This window comes from Staurois parvus, unplaced genomic scaffold, assembly GCF_062004578.1.
Source record: "Staurois parvus isolate SC_StPar_1 unplaced genomic scaffold, SC_StPar_1.0 ptg000932l, whole genome shotgun sequence".
Taxonomy (NCBI): Eukaryota; Metazoa; Chordata; class Amphibia; order Anura; family Ranidae; genus Staurois; species Staurois parvus.
In genome coordinates, this window is record NW_028318728.1 from 314,581 (window position 1) to 332,367 (window position 17,787).

Below are 17,787 nucleotides of genomic sequence, written 5' to 3' on the forward strand. Positions count from 1 at the left end.
GTAATAAAATCAAAAGGTGCTTCAACAAAGTATTAGTTTAAGGGTGTGCATACTTATGCAACCATATTACTTTAGTTTTTTATTTTTACTTCCCTCCACCTAAAAGATTTCAGTTTGTTGTTTAACTGAATTATACAGTTTATAGGTTATATTAAAGGTGGAAACCGTTCTGAAATGATTTATCTTAGTCTCATTTTTTTACATCACAGAAATCTGACATTTTAACAGGGGTGTGTAAACTATGCCACCCCTTGACATAGTTGCCAACGTCAAGGGGTCTGAACCTCTTCAATATTGTCACGATCCGCCTGGCGGCGTCTCTATCGGTACACAGCACGGATTTCCTCAGGGCGCGGGGTCTAAGTCCCAATCTGCTTTTTCACCAGGGCCCCTGATGGTGGGGATGGACTTGGAGCAGACTGAGACCAGGTCGTGACCCCTGAGTACGTCCGACAATGGTAGAGAGCACCGTCAGAGGAGTGCGGGGTAAGGAGTCTGCTGTGAAGAGTCTGGCAGACCTGGTAACCAGGAACGATCCCTGCAGGATGGATGGATGGATCGTCTGGGTGGCTGGAAGCATAGTCAGGCGTTCCAGGTCAGCAACGTGCGGGCAGTGAGGTACCGGAGGAGAAGGCAGAGAGTGGTCGAGGTCACAAGCCGGGTTCAGTAACTAGCGGACAGCGCGGTACAAAGGGGTCAGGCAGAAGGTTGGTCAGGCAAGCCAAGGGTTAAGCAGGATACAATCAGCAGGGTCAGGTACAAAGTAGAAGTCGGCAATGAAGTAACACAGGATCAGGTATCAGGAACAGAGCACAAAAGACCAAACGGCAATTTGACATACCTCTATTCCCATTTAAATAGCCCGCCCTGCGCTGTCATTGGTGCCAGGCACGCATCCGCGATCGTGAGTGCGCATGTGCGGCCATCGCGATCGCCCGGGTCCCGCTGCCCGCTGATTAGAACACATCGGTGTCCTGCGCATACGCCGCCTGGCACATCGCGGCAGGGACACCGATCCCTGACAAATATTCAAACAATTCTAGTTAAGACAAGCTAACTTTAGGCTGAATAACTGACTTTTTAGAAAATAGTAGATGCCTGGTTACTTAAGGTAATGAGGCTAAAACAACATGCAGCAAATTAAATTATGGCACTTGATAAACACACTTGATCAGATGACAAGTCATTAAACTAGCAATTTCAGAAAGAAGCCTACATACTGTATATATTTTAGTACATTTTCTTTCAAATTTTAATAGATCTTATCATCAGAACACTATTTTTGACAAACGTATATTGCATACCAATTACAAGGCAATGTTAATCATAAAAAGAAGACTTGATAATAATATGAACCTCCTGTGCTCCAAAAAAATGAATGCATGCTACTACCAAATAAAAGAAAATTGCTAAATATACAAAAAATGGAGTAGCGCCCTTAACAAATGGTATACACAAAATAATAACACACAAGTGATAACAAAATAATTACAAATAGTGACTGATCCCCTATGGCAGTGGTCGGCAAGCCGCGGCTCGCGAGCCACATGCGGCTCTTTACAAGCTTAAATGCGGCTCTTCTGTGTGCCGGGCGCCCGCTCCCCTCCCTCCTCTCGGACGGGCGTGTGCAGGGCGGCCGGCCGCCACCTCCCCTCCCCTCCCCTCCTCTCGGACGGCCGCCCGCTCCCCTCCCTCCTCTCGGGCGGCCGCCCCAAAAGTCAGGACTCTGCAGCGGTCAGGATGTAGGCGGGGCAGCCAGGATGTAGGCGGGGCAGCGTGACAAACTCCTCTCCTCTCACAGTCCACCCTGAAGACCAGAACGGCGCGGGAAGCACGGCGAGAGGAACGCGCGGAGCAAAGGTAAGTGAATTGACACAGGGGGGACTTACTATATGGGGGATGAATTACTATATGGGGGACTTACTATATGGGGGGACTTACTATATGGGGGGGGGACTTACTATATGGGGGGGGGGACTTACTATATGGGGGGGGGGACTTACTATATGGGGGGGGGACTTACTATATGGGGGGGGGACTTACTATATGGGGGGGGGACTTACTATATGGGGGGGACTTACTATATGGGGGGGACTTACTTTATGGGGGGGGACTTACTTTATGGGGGGGGACTTACTTTATGGGGGGGGACTTACTTTATGGGGGGGGACTTACTATATGGGGGATGAATTACTATATGGGGGATGAATTACTATATGGGAGATGAATTACTATATGGGAGATGAATTACTATGGGGGGGATGAATTACTATGGGGGGGATGAATTACTATGGGGGATGAATTAATATATGGGGGATGAATTACTATATGGGGGATGAATTAATATATGGGGGGTGAATTACTATATGGGGGATGAATTACTATATGGGGGATGAATTACTATATGGGGGATGAATTGCTATGGGGGATGAATTACTATGGGGGATGAATTACTATATGGGGGATGAATTACTATATGGGGGATGAATTACTCTATGGGGGATGAATTACTATATGGGGAATGAATTACTATGGGGGATGAATTACTATATGGGAGATGTATTTTCAGTTTTAAAAATGTGGCTCTCAAAATAAATTTCAATCGTGGTTTTGGCGAGATTTGGCTCAGTTGAAAAAAAAGGTTGCCCACCACTGCCCTATGGGGTCTCCAAGTGAAAAACAAATAAATAACACAGTGAGTAAAATTAAATCCTCCAAATTAAATCCTCCAAATATAGAGAAAAAAAGTGCTCAGTGAAAACAAAAACACTTCAAACAATGTGTTACAAATTACATTTTTTCAATAATCCTTCACATCAAAATTTTCAGACATAAAAAATGTCCCATAAATATTATAATATAATATAAATTATGCTAATAAAAAGTCCAACAAAAATAATGTGACCCCAGTGTTCCACAGAAATTAACACATGCAGGTGATGCTGTGAATGTGCATTGCAGCCGCTGGTGATGAATCCAAAAATGGCTAAATTGGCTCCTCACCTCCTTACCGTGACCCTAAAAGGGCCAAACAGCTTTTGGGATCACACCTGGACCCTCCAAGCACAAATTCCTCTTTATGGTATCATCCAAAACTCAACATCAGATCAGTGCGTTTAGGTCAGGATCAGCTCCAAATCCCCTTTGGTTATAATTAATATAGCTAACTCCCATAGGATCCATAAAAAGAGAGCCTCCATAGTGTGATACCGTTTAATATAAGTATATGCCAATAAGAAAGCCAAATATAACACTCACATTTGTTTAGTATGTATACAGGCATTTTAACCTCATGCTATGGGTGTACTTGAATGGGTTTCTATGGAGTACCAAGATGGCATCCACCCGGATATTGCGTCACCACGTCACCTATGCGTTGCGTCACGGCACATGTGACTTCATCAGGGTACCGCCATTGGTGCACAATACTTCCTTATATAGGGAAGCAGCTTAGCCAATCAAAAGACATGGGCGGACTTACGGCAGACTTACAGCGGCCATTTTCTTTTAGACCGCGATTCTACTTCCTTCGTTCTGCTGCTTCACTGTCACGTACCTGATAGGAGACTGAATTGACGAGATCAGCCTCACTTGTGTCTCTAGCCCTGACCCCGCTGAGGTTGGAACAGAGGGAGTCTAGGGACCAGGGGAACAAGACTGCCAGTGGTTGTTGCTTGCAGCTCTTGCAGACCTTGGTAGGCAGAGTATCCTCCGATTTGGGTACCGTAGTAGCAGACAGAGCAGGTTCTGGGTAATACCCGATGTGCAGCAGAGCAAGGTAGGTAGCCAGGACACAGGACAGGAGCAGGGTCACAGGATCGCCAGGGTCATCAACAGTCGGGCAGCACGGTACAGAATCAGTAGGAAAAGCCAAAGTCAGGAGCAGAGCCGAAGTCAGGAACCAGGAGCAGGAGAGTAATCTGAGTCAGGTCAGGAACAAGCCGGGTCAGCAACAAAGGAATCGTACAGGAGTAAGCAGGACACATGGGGGAGCTGAAGACCAGTCAGCACTGAACCAGAGCAGAGACCCTCTTTAAATAGCCCGTCTGGCGCCAATCTTCACCGTGCGTGTGCACGTGTGCGTGCATGTGCGCGATCACGCATTCCAGCTCTTCTGCGGAATCTCCTTCGCGCATGTGCGTTCCCGATCGCGCTTCTCTTTGCCAGAAATCCCTTACATTGCCCCCCCCCCTTAGAGGCAGCCTCCGGATGCCCACTAGGGCTTGTTTCTCAGGATGAAGACGGAGATAGGCTTGAACTATCCGTGGAGCATGATCATTAGTGGATGGTTCCCAAGAGTTATCCTCTGGTCCATAACCTTTCCATTTGATGAGGAACTGGGTCTGTCCGCCCCTTTTTCTACAATTCAGGATAGCCTCAACCTCATACTCTTCATTCCCTTTGACCAGCAATGGCGCAGGCGCCTCCGAATTCCGGTTGGGAAACCCACATGGGATGTGAGGTTTCAACAAGGAGCAATGGAATACTGGGTGAAACTTCAAGTCCTTGGGTAATTCTAATTCAAAGGCTACGGGGTTCACCTTTCACTTGATCTTAAATGGTCCTAGATATCTTGGACCAAGCTTCCTTGATGGACAACTTAATTTCAGATTGGCCGTGGACAGCCAAACTTTATCCCCTTGTTTCAGTTCCAAGTTACACCTTCTCTTCCTATCAAAAAATTTTTTGTTGCTCGTCTGAGCTTCAGACATTGTTCTTTGTAAAATTTTGCCGTTCCTCCTGAGGAACTCCATCCTTTCTTGTACTGCCGGGACAGCGGCCTCCAGCGGTATTTCTGGGAGAAAGGTGGGATGATATCCGTAGTTAGCGAAGAAAGGAGATTGCTTGGTAGCGGAATGAATGGAATTATTGTAGGAGAAGTCCGCTAATGGAAGGAGCGATGCCCAGTCATTTTGGGAGTATGAGGAGAAGCATCGGAGGTATTGCTCCAGAGTTTGGTTTGTCCTTTCTGTCTGTCCATTTGTTTGTGGGTGGTAAGCAGATGAGAAGCGTAACCCGATCTCTAATGCCTCACACTGAGCTCTCCAGAATTTGGATGTAAACTGCACTCCCCGATCAGACACAATATTCAGGGGCACGCCATGTAATCTAATAATTTCCTTGATGAAAACGGAGGCAGTTTCTGTGGCAGACGGGGTCCCTTTCAGGGGGATGAAGTGAGCAATCTTGGACAGGTGATCGATCACTATGAAGATAGTGGTAAATCCTTCAGATGGTAGAAGTTCGACGATAAAATCCATGGAGATCATGCTCCAAGGTTTTTCCGGTACGGGCAAGGAATCCAACAGGTCCCAGGTCTTGGCTTTATCAAATTTATTTCTCAGGCAGACTGTGCAAGATCTGACATAGTTCTGGCAATCTTTTACTGTGTTTGGCCACCAGAAAGAACGAGAAACCAACTCAAAAGTCTTGTGAATCCCAAAATGACCTGCTAATGGATGGTCATGACATCTCTGGAGAATAAGAGTCCGGAGTTCTTCGGGAGCGAAGATCTGTTCCTTGTGGAAATACAGACTGTCCCTTAGTTGCAGGTGCAAATTCATGGGAAGTGGATGACTATCCACGGCTTCTTTTATTTGTGTGACAAGGTCTGTCTGGAGGAGTAAGAAGTTTTTGGCCGGCAGGACTGTGTTGGATTCAGACTGCATAACTGGGTCGGGAAACATACGGGAGAGTGCATCGGGTTTGCCATTCTTAGATCCAGGACGGTATGTCAGATGGAAGATGAAGCGAGAGAAAAATAGTGCCCATCTAGCTTGTCGTGGTCTGAGACGTTTTGCCGTTTTTAGGTACTCGAGATTTTTATGATCTGTGTAGATGAGAATGGGATGAGATGCTCCTTCCAGTAAATAGTGCCATTCTTCCAATGCTGCCTTAATGGCTAGTAACTCTCTGTCTCCCACATCATAGTTCCTTTCAGAAACACTCAATTTCCGGGAGAAAAATGCGACGGGGTGAAGAAGGGATTTGAGTTCCTGTCTTTGGGATAATATGGCTCCAACTGCGTTCTCCGAAGCGTCCACTTCAAGGACGAAGGCGAGAGCAGGATCCGGATGTTTCAGGATAGGTGCGGATGTGAACATAGCCTTTAATTGTTCAAAGGCTACTTGGGCTTCAGGAGTCCACTTAAAGGGGGTATGCTGTCGGGTAAGCTGCGTTACTGGTGCGATGATTCCAGAGAAATTCTTGATAAATTTCCTGTAGAAATTAGCAAAACCTATAAAGTGCTGCACTGCTTTCCTGTCTTCTGGGATGGGCCATTCTAAGACGGCGGACATCTTTTGGGGGTCCATAGAGATGCCTTCAGGAGTGATCAACAGCCCAAGAACTGGATGGATTGCCCCTCAAATTCGCATTTCCCGGCTTTTGCGTACAGCGTAGTCTATCTAAATTTTTTTTTACGTGGTCCCAATGGCTTTCTATGGAACTAGAAAAAACCAGGATGTCGTCTAGATAGACGATAAGGAATATGTCCAGATAGTCTCGAAAGATATCATTCACCAGGTGTTGAAAAGTTGCTGAGACATTACAGAGGCCAAAGAGCATTACCAGATATTCAAAGTGTCCGAATCGGGTTCGGAAGGCCGTCTTCCACTCATCACCCTCCCGAATTCTCACTAGGTTGTAAGCGCCCCTTAGATCCAGTTTTGAGAAGAAGCATGCTCCTCGCAGCCTTTGAAATAATTTGGGGATCAGTGGAAGGGGGTAGCGATTCTTTACCGTTATCTTGTTTAGGTCACGGTAGTCGATACAGGGTCTGAGAGTGTGAGCCTTCTTTTCTACAAAAGAAGATACCGACTCCTGCTGGTGATGTAGAAGGCTGAATAAAGCCTTTTTCCAAACTCTCATTTATATATTCCCGGAGGACCTCCAATTTGGCTTTGGATAAGGGATAGATTCTACCGAAAGGAATTTCTGCACCGGGCAGGAGCTCAATAGGACAGTCGTATAAGAGATGAGGAAGGCAGTTGGCACTTTTCTTACTGAAGACATCCAGATATTCATGATATACTGCAGGAACAAGTTTCATGGTTTCAGGATCAGAGTGAATGCTGAAAATAGTTGCCTCATTAGTCCCTTTAGGGATACAGTGAGTCAGACAGTATTCTGAAGCAAAGATGATTTTTCCAGACAACCAATTGATGGTTGGGTTGTGGGCTCTTAGCCAAGGCATGCCAAGAATAACTGGAAAAATCGGGGAAGTAATGATGTCTAAACATAGAAATTCCTGGTGTCCTGAAGGAGAGTAGCAGAATATTGGCATGGTTTCCTGTGTTACAGGGCCAGAACTGATACCGGATCCGTCTGCCAGATGAACTGCAAATCTTTGTGCCTTGGTACGGCGTGGAATCTGGTGTTGCGTAGCGAAACGAACATCTATAAAGCAGCTACAGGCACCTGAGTCTATAATGGCTGGGACTGAGATTGTCCTTTCGGCCAGCTGTATCTGCAAATGAAAAGAGAGATGCGCCCGACTTGCCACTTGAGGGTGCATCATGTAGAAACAGTTGGGAGAGGACTTATGAGATTTGGCCGGGCAGGTAGCCACGAAATGACCCGCATCTCCGCAGTTAAGGCAGAGGTTGGACCTCTGCCGGCGAAGGTGTTCTGCTGCGGATAACTGCGGTATTCAGAAACTTCTCCTAGTTGGGTTGGTGGGCGATGCTGATGATGCCACATTTGTAGAGGGTCCTATTTCAGAGCATATCAAAATCTTCCCGTTAACCCTCTCACTCTGCCTTTCTCGACTCCTACGGTCGATCTGAATCACTAGGTGTATCAGACTCTCCAACCTGGTTGGCACCCCCACTCGGGCCAGCTCGTCCTTCAGGTTCTTGGAAAGACCCAGGCGGAACTGATGGCAGAGGGCAGACTGGTTCCACTGGGTATCAGGACTCCAGATGCAAAAATCAGTGACATAGTCTTCCACAGGTCTCTGGCCTTGCTGTAGCTTATTGAGCATTGTTTCAGCAGTTTGGCGCCGAAAGGGGTCATCATAGATTTGTGTCATCTCTGTAAAGAAAAAATCCACAGAGGCTAAGGCCGGATCATGTAACTCCCGGAGATGATAGGCCCAGGACTGGGGTTCATTTCTGAGGAGTGTGATAATAAATCCCACTTTAGTGTTAGAGGACAAGAAGGTCCTGGGGAGCAGGGAAAAATATAACTCACAGGAGTTACAAAAAGTCCTGAACTTCCTGCGGTCCCCTGTAAAGAACTCAGGCGTAGGCACCCGGGGTTCCGGCAGAGCAAAGGCTTCAATGGTCATACTGGTCTCTGTTTGAGTGACCGCATCAAAGGTAGTCATGAGGTCTGTGTCTAGGAGGACATTAAAGTCGGTTCGCAGATTACTCTCCAAGTGTTCAAAGTTTTTCTGTAACTCATGTATCACGTTGAACAGGGTAGATACTGCTTGGCGAATGTCCCCCAGTTGTGAGGCCTCCCTTTCAGACTCCATCCCTGGCTGACTGGCATCGTCACGTACATGATAGGAGACTGAATTGACGAGGTCGGCCTCACTTGTGTCACTAGCCCTGACCCCGCTGAGGTTGGAACAGAGGGAGTCTAGGGACCAGGGGAACAAGACTGCCAGTGGTTGTTGCTTGCGGCTCTTGCAGATGATGACCTTCGTAGGCAGAGTATCCTCTGATTTGGGTACCGTAGTAGCAGACAGAGCAGGTTCTGGGTAATGCCCGATGTGCAGCAGTGCAATGTAGGTAGCCAGGACACAGGACAGGAGCAGGGTCATAGAATAGCCAGGGTCATCAACAGTCAGGCAGCACGGTACAGAATCAGTAGGAAAAGCCAAAGTCAGGAGCAGAGCCGAAGTCAGGAACCAGGAGCAAGAGAGTAATCTGAGTCGGGTCATGAACAAGCCTGGTCAGCAACAAAGGAATCGTACAGGAGTAAGCAGGACACAGAGGGGAGCTGAAGACCAATCAGCACTGAACCAGAGTAGAGACCCTCTTTAAATAGCCTGTCTGGCGCCAATCTTCGCCGTGTGTGTGCACGTGTGCGTGCATGTGTGCGATCGCGCATTCCTGCGCATAACTGGCAGCTCTTCTGCGGAATCTCTTTCGCGCATGTGCGTTCCCGATCGCGCTTCTCTTTGCCGGAAATCCCTTACATTCACCCACTCTGCATACTCCTTTTTAAAATGTAAACATAATGAAAGACTAAAAATATCTTATCTCAATGGTAAATCCCCCCCAAACTACGAACCTAAACCTTGCCATTCTCCCTCTAAATATCTATATAAAAAAAAAGGTAGCCATATTACATGTGGGATAACTGATTAAAATGAACTTTATTATATATACTGTATTTTAAAACCTCACATAAACCCCATATCTAAAACGCTATAAAATATGTAAATTAATCCACTATAACTGCTCATAACATTATCTAAAAGGGTATTGTTTCCTGAATAACCAATACATATTAAAATGGGTGATAACAATATCATACCATGTTAACTTTATTACTGAATAGGGATCTAGATATGGGAAATAAATTAAAGCTACAAACCCCAGGATACATTTATCATTTATTATTGTTATTATACCATATTAAACATTTATGGAAAAGTAAAAATATAAATACATTTCTATATAAAAAATGTATATATTTAAAATTTTAATGAAAAAATATAATGAAAAAATATATATTTTAAAATTGTATAAAAATATTAAAAAAAAACACCATGAAAATTACATCACATACCACGAGGTGTACAATACCATATTTAATAATAAACCTCTAGACATGCTAAAAATCAGTCAGGTAGAGAGAAGTCCTGGAGACGAGCATGGGAGGAGGAGACAAGGGAGCTAGAGAGAAGGAAGTCTTGCGAGGAGCGGAGAGTACAGTTTGGGTGATATTTTGAGACATCGGTGATGTAATTTGGGGCAGAGTTATAAATGGCTTTATACGTTATTGTTAGTGTTTTGAATTTTATCCATTGGGCAATGGGAAGCCAGTGGAGGGATTGGAAGAGAGGGGTGGCAGATACAGAACGGTTAGTAAGGTGGATGAGTCTGGCAGCAGCATTCATGATAGACTGAAGAGGGGTAAGCTTGCAATGAGGTAGGCCAATGAGGAGGGAGTTACAATAGTCAAGGCGAGATATAACAAGGGAGTGGATAAGCTACTTAGTGGTTTCCGAGGTTAGGAACGGACGTATCTTGGAGATGTCACCTAAAAAAAATAGGGTACTGAAGTTTGTCGCCATTTTACAAGCGCACGCAAATTTAAGGTTTGACAAGTTGGATATCTATTTACGCCGTCTCTCTATTTGCAACCTCATCTTTTATATTTTACAAAAAAATAGGGGAATTTATTGCTTTTTTTGGAGCCCTAAAATTAACTAACTTGTACTTTTACTGAAATTTTGCGGTAATGTCATGTGACATAAAAAAATTGGAAGTACAAGTATTTTATTCTCTAGGGTCTCTGATTTCAGAAAAAAATATAATGTTTAGGGGTTTCATGTAATCTGAAGATGATTTTTTTTTTATCTTGTGCAAAAAACACAAAAACGGCTCTGACAGTGACAGGAATAAAGTATAAGCCCAACACTCCCCTTTCCTGACAAGCACCCAGTCAGTGCTCATTACACTGCATGGTGTCTCTCTGCTTCCTGCTAGTCCCTGAGTGCGGTGCTGGGGACAGGCAGGGAGGGGAGGAGGAGATAAAAAGCGCAATGTTAAAAATATTAAATGTTTATGTTTTAAAACATTCCTAATATCACCTTCGATTTAAATACGGTTTTGGTTAAAACAATTTTTTTTTCTATCTGGACAAGAAGATTGTCATGAGGGACAAGTAGATTGGGACACCGATTTAGTCCCTGGACAAGTAGTTTTTTCAAAAATTTCCACACCCCTTTGGAATACCTTTTTTAAATTAACGATTCAGTCACAGCCTGCTAATGCACTCACAGTGAACAGAAAAAACACTCCTCTTACTATTTTCCCTGTGCTTCCTGCCTCCCAAGAAGGCTGAGCACCTCAAACAGTGAAAATGACGTCCAGGTACAAAATTCACCCAAAACGATTTGGTATCAGGACATCTTCAGGGCAGTGGGGAAACAATACATTGGTATTTAAATGGAAATTTAAATCATGATATGTTTATTCTATTTATGTTCAAATATGGTTTATCTAACAAAATGTATTTAATTATTTAATTTTAGCAATTTTTGTTTTTAAACTTGGGATTCGAATAGTATGGCAGATTTCAATATATTTTAATGTCACAAAATGGAGCTTAATAGTTTTGGAGGAGTTGTTCAATAATTGTCCAAACACAGACAGATGAGTCAAGTAGGAATAAGCAGAAAGCATATATACAGTGGAGTGAACATGGGAGGGCACCGTTCCACTAAAGATGTCCTGACAATGAAATGCACTGGGTAGAATCTGCAGCTGTGATGTCATTTCTGCTGCTTGAGGTACATGGCCATCTTGGGAGGTGAGAAGAGCAGGCAGACAGTAAGAGGAGTGTTTTTGTTTTTTTCCTTGTTTGTGCAATGTAAGTGCATTAATTCACTGGTAATTCCATATCCAAAGTCCAAATTGTAGGAAGGCCAGTATCCAAGGGAAATCTCTGGCATAAGATGTCTATGTTCATACCAGGCAGAGAAGAATTTCCAGGTACAAATAGTAAACTTTTCTGAAAGTGGCATTACTGGCTGTGAGCAGTGTGGAAACCAGAAAAACCAAAACACCCCTGTCCCAAAAGAAGTGGCTTCAACAGACATGACATTAAAACCAGTGAATGAGAAGCAGGAATGAACAGGGGACCCCGAGACAGAAGGTCTGGCCGGTTTTAATGATGCTACGAATAGTCTCCTAGAGCAAGAACTGAGTAGGTCTACAGTTGTGTTCAAAATAATAGCAGTCAGACATCACTAACCTGAGCAATCACTGTTTTTGGTAGATTGCTCAGGTGTAGTAGAGTAATAGAAATCCAACAGACCCAACAGTCATGACATGCATGCTGCTGATTATATGTAATTGAATCACTAAATGAAAGGGGCATGTTCAAATTAATAGCAGTGTGGAGTTCTATTAGTGAGGTCATTCATTCTTTGAAAAACAGGTGGCAATTATTGCCCTTATTTAAGGAAGAAAGGCAGCAAATGTTGTACATGCTGGTTACAGTGCATTTCTCTCTGAAATTCTGAGGAAAATGGGTCGTTCCAGATATTGTTCAGAAGGACAGCGTACTTTGATTAAAAAGTTGATTGGAGAGGGGAAAACATAAAGAAGTGCAGAAAATGATAGGCTGTTCAGCTAAAATGATCGCAAATGCTTTAAAATGGCAACTAAACCTGAAAGACGTGGAAGAAAGCGAAAAACTACCATTCGAATGGATAGAAGAATAGCCAAAATGGCAAGGACTCAGCCAACAATTAGCTCCAGGAAGATCAAAGAAGGTCTAAAGTTACCTGTGAGTACTGTTACAATTAGAAGACGCCTATGTGAAGCCAAGCTATCTGCAAGAAGCCTCCGCAAAGTCCCACTGTTGAAAAAAAGACATGCTGAAGAGGTTACAATTTGCCAAAGAGCACATTGACTGGCCTAAAGAGAAATGGTGCAACATTTTGTGGACTGATGAAAGTAAGATTGTTCTTTTTGGGTCTACACCGTGTTCCAAATTATTATGCAAATTCTATTTAAGTGTCACAAAGATTAAATATTTTGTTTTTCAGTTTAACTCATGGATGGCAGTGTGTCAGGGCTCTTTTGATCACTGAAAACAATCTCGGACACCTGTGATAATTAGATTGGCAGGTGAGCCCAATTTAAGGAAAAACTACTAAAGGAGGGTGTTGCACATTGTTAAGCAGAGCACCATTTTCAAGCAATATGGGGAAGAAAAAGGATCTCTCTGCTGCCGAAAAGAGTGAAATAGTTCAATGCCTTGGACAAGGTATGAAAACATTCAATATTTCACGAAAACGTAAGCGTGATCATCGCACTATTAAGAGATTTGTGGCTGATTCAGAGCACAGACGGGTTCGTGCAGATATAGGCACATTGAGGAAGATTTCTGCCAGATCCATGCATCGGATCAAGAGAGCAGCTGCTAAAATACCATTACATAGCAGCAAACAGATATTTGAAGCTGCTGGTGCCTCTGGAGTCCCACGGACATCAAGGTGTAGAGTCCTCCAGAGTCTTGCAACTGTGCATAAACCTTCTATTCGGCCACCAATAACCAATGCTCACAAGCAGAAACTGCTGCATTGGGCAGAAAAATACATGAAGACTCATTTTCAAACAGTCCTGTTCACTGATGAGTGCCGTGCAACCCTGAATGGTCCAGATGGATGGAGTAGTGGATGGTTGGTGGATGGCCACCCTGTTCCAACAAGGCTGCGACATCAGCAAGGCGGTGGTGGAGTCGGATTTTGGGCCGGAATCATGGGAACAGAGCTGGTCAGCCCCTTTAGGGTCCCCGAAGGTGTAAAGATGACCTCTGCAAAGTATGTGGAGTTTATGACTGACCACTTTCTTCCCTGGTACAGAAGAAAGAACTATGCTTTCTGTAATAAAATCATCTTCAAGCATGACCATGCACCATCTCATGCTGCATATAATACCTCTGCATCAATGGCTGTTATGGGGATAAAAGGAGAGAAAGTCATGGTGTGACCTCCATCCTCCCCTGACCTCAATCCTATTGAGAACCTTTGGAGCATCCTCAAGCAAAAGATCTATGAGGGTGGGAGTTTACATCCAAACAGCAGCTCTGGGAGGCTATTCTGATATCTTGCAAACAAATTCAAGCAGAAACTGTCCACAAACTCACAAGTTCAATGGATGCAAGACTTGTGAAGCTGCTATCAAATAAGGGGTCCTATGTTAAAATGTAATGTGACCTGTTAAAATGTTTAAAAAGTTAAAATGTTGTTAAAAGTTTGATTGAAATAGCTTTTGATGTCAGTAAATATGCTGCAAACACAACAAATGACAATTTTCAGTTCTTTACAACCTATAAAGTGTTTTGAAACTTATTGTGCGTAATAATTTGGAACAGTGCATTGTAAGTTTTTTATGTTTAAAAAAAATCATGTTATCATAAGGAGGTTTGTTCAATAAAATGTGAATTGTACTCTTAATAATTGATAACATGAGAATTATGCTGACTGTTATTTACATCAATTATTTAGGTAAATGAGAAAAATATAATTTGCATAATAATTTGGAACACGGTGTAGTGGCCGGAGACAGTTTGTCAGACGACCCCCAAACACTGAATTCAAGGCACAGTACACTGTGAAGACAGTGACGCATGGTTGCGCAAGCATCATAATATGGGGATGTTTCTCATACTACGGTGTTGGGCCTATTTATCCCATATCAGGGATCATGGATCAGTTTGAATACATCAGAATACTTGAAGAGGTCATGCTGCCTTATGCTGAAGAGGAAATGCCCTTGAAATGGGTGTTCCAACAAGACAATGACCCCAAACACACCAGTAAACGTGCCACATCTTGGTTCCAGATCAACAAGATTGACGTTATGGAGTGGCCAGCCCAATCCCCGGATCTTAAACCTATAGAAAACTTGTGGGGTGACATAAAAAAATGCAGTTTCTGAGGCAAAACCAAGAAATAGAGAAGACCTGTGGAATGTAGTCCAATCATCCTGGGCTGGAATGCCTGTTCACAGGTGCCAGAAGTTGGTTAACGCCATGCAACACAGATGTACAGCAGGTCACATAAACAGTGGTTATACAACAAAATATTAATTAAGTGATTCAAAGGAAAGCAAAATCTTCAAACATTTTTCAGTTTATATAGTGAATGTTTGAGTTTGTAAAGAAGAATACAAACACTGCTATTTTTTTGGAACAGTCTAATATTCACTTTTCTTCAATTTCTTTAGAGGAACAACACAAATTTGATATATTTTTCTTCATGTTTTGATTTGGAATAGAATGTGTAGTGTTCCCAATGCATTTGTGTGTATGGAAATAAAAGCTATTAGAAGAATGTTGAGCTTTATTCACTTTTTCCAACACACTGCTATTATTTTGAACACAACTGTATGTACCAGGTTCTCCTGGACCAGTGTGATGCAATGATAATCACCAGTTCTTCTCTTGTTCTATATTGCAAAGCAGTCTAGGCATAATGTGCACTGGAAGAAAGGCATGTATGAACTGAAGATGCTGGGATGAAGGGCAATTTCCCCTTTGTCCAAGAGATGACAGCTGAGGAAATCTAAATTCCAACTGTCCATTCCTGAGTTGTGAATAGCAGGAGGCCTTGACAGTGATTTTCTGCCAATGAGATGATCAAAAACTTACTTTCATTAAGACCGCCAGACTCTGGTACCTGGTTGATATAGGCAACTGTATTTTCTAATGAACCCTAATTGGGTGACCATGAAAAAGGGGGTCTAGCGCTTTTGCACTCTGGACAGTGCAGAGACCAGTGTTAAAGTTAGGGTCCTGCTCTGGTGCAAAGGAAGCGTCATCACTCTAAGCAGTCTGAATGTTTTGCAGGTCTTTGACATAGAAAATGTTAGCCGGAACCTTTGTTGCATTTCCTTGCAACCAGTTTCTGTTATTACCATCGGTGAGACCTTATGGGGTGCAGCAACCTGGGACATAACGGTTCTGTATAGAAGTCCCTGTGGCATAAGGCTGGTGGGAAGTGTCTATGTAGATTATAAAGGGGCTCTGGGTGGAAGCAATGATAACATTGTGATCTGCCAAGCGTTGTAACACCTGGTCATCCACCTAAAACTAAGCTCTGAATGGTGGGATTTTTGATACCAAGTTAAGCATTATTCCCTTGGACAGTATGAAACTTTGCAAACACAATTTATGGATTTCTGATAATTTTAACATGGAACAAATACAATTCAAGCAAGAAGTAATAAATAAGGCCACAGAATCGACAAGGGAAACACAGTATTGAAACCGGAAGTGACAAAATCCTCGTTGCTTTAAGCTTCAGTCGCCACTGTAGAGACAGATGTTCCTCCATATCCTCTGTGGGCAGCCCAGAAAACTTTTACATTAAAGCTGAACAATATCAGTATCATGGCTGCAATTGCCATGATCCAGGTATAACAACTTGCCTTCCTGGACATATATATACAAGCATTGGATGGAAAGCGGTTAAACTACTTCTTCAAATTATTAGAAGAACAACCTTAAAATATGTACTGGTCTATGCCAGAATTATAGACAGTAAATTACAACATATTGTCCACTTCAATCAAATACTGCATGTGTACTACAAACCAAGAACCAGACTCAAAGGTGCAACATGCACATCTGTTTCAAAAAAAGGATACATGACTCAGAATTAAAGTGACTGCTAGCAGCACATACCCAACTATGGTAGTTATAAGGCCTTCAAAATGAGAAGCTTGTACCTGTAAAAATTAAAAAAGTGTTAAACTATCTCTCGCTCTCTCTCTCTATAAATATATATATATACACATATACACACACACGCACGCACACATATATACACACACACCAATCAGCCATAACTGTAGTTTCTCACAAATGCATGAATATCCAAGCCGTAGAGTAAAGCTGGACAGGCTGGATTTTGATGCATTTATGGCTGTTCCCATCCAAAAAGGAGTTAACCTAGTGATCCCAAATGGGACTGCTGGAAAATGTGCGATTGATCAGATTAAGCAATTGGCTCAGTGTAATCCCCATTGTCAGAATACAATAGTGCAGAGGGAAGTATTCCTGCTTCCACCTGTTTTTTTTTCTTCTTTTTTGATCAGCTTGCTGGTTAATAACAAAAAATCCATGTATGGCCAGATTAAAGATACAAGAACAGTCGGGAAGAAAAATGTCCATAAGCTCTAGGTACCATTCATGACCCTTACCAACATTCACTAGCCATGTGTGATTGAGGCAAAGGATAAATGTACCACCCTCCCTTCTCCATATGCAAAAATAAAAGGAATTTTGAAATAGCTGTAAATTCTATATTCTGGAGTATAGTACAGGACAAGTGCTTGATATTCATAGACCCTGGGTTATAGGCTTCTACCCTCACGTGATTGGACATTGGCAAAGGTTTTCAGGACATGCCCTTTTTAACCGTTATTATTTTAGCAAGTATTGCAGAATAAAACAAGAAAGGAAGGGAGGGGTGGCCTGTGTCCTGATCTGTACTCCAATATATGGAATTTAAAAGCAAGTAAAAATGTATTTTACCTTAATTATACAGTGCAAAGGTTTGATATTCATAGACCCTGTGACGTTCCCAAACAATTAATAAGAGGGATGGGCATGGGACCAAATTCAGAGCTACAAAAACCTTGCAGCCAAAGGCTTTATCTGCAGAGGACTGGACATCCGCCTGACAGAACTTGAAAAAGGTATGAAGAGAAAACAAGATAGCAGCCTTACAAAGCTGGGAAACAGAAGCTTGATGATGGAATGACCAGGAAACTCCTATGGACCTGGTTGAGTGTGCACATATTAGTGCAAAAGATGCTTAATCTTTAGGGTGCAAGCTCTTGAGATGAGTTGTCTTATCCACCAAATAATAGTAAATCATGCAGAATGTGAAGTCCTGAGGGAAAGCCAAAATAGGGAGTCCATTTTCCTAATAGAAGCTGTAGCCACTCTTGATGGCTCTGACCACATCCAGTGTAGTGCTATCTCCTTTGGGAGCTTAGGAGCAGGCAGGAATGAAGAATTACGTCTCCTTTGAGGTGGCTGTCTACCTTAAGAAGAACTGAGGGTTGCAGGACTACTTTATCTTTG

At 43.1% G+C, this 17,787-nt stretch overlaps 1 protein-coding gene across 1 annotated transcript in view; it reads right to left on the reverse strand.

Annotated features, from left to right (window-relative positions):
• Positions 1-16,426, reverse strand: part of LOC149441939 (E3 ubiquitin-protein ligase MARCHF6-like) — a gene marked incomplete at its 3' end in the record, with an annotated part of 324,687 nt that extends 308,261 nt beyond the window's left edge. Inside the window, exon 1 of the mRNA XM_089656745.1 lies at positions 16,344-16,426. The remainder of the gene's footprint in view (positions 1-16,343) is intronic.
• Positions 16,427-17,787: the final 1,361 nt, after the last annotated feature.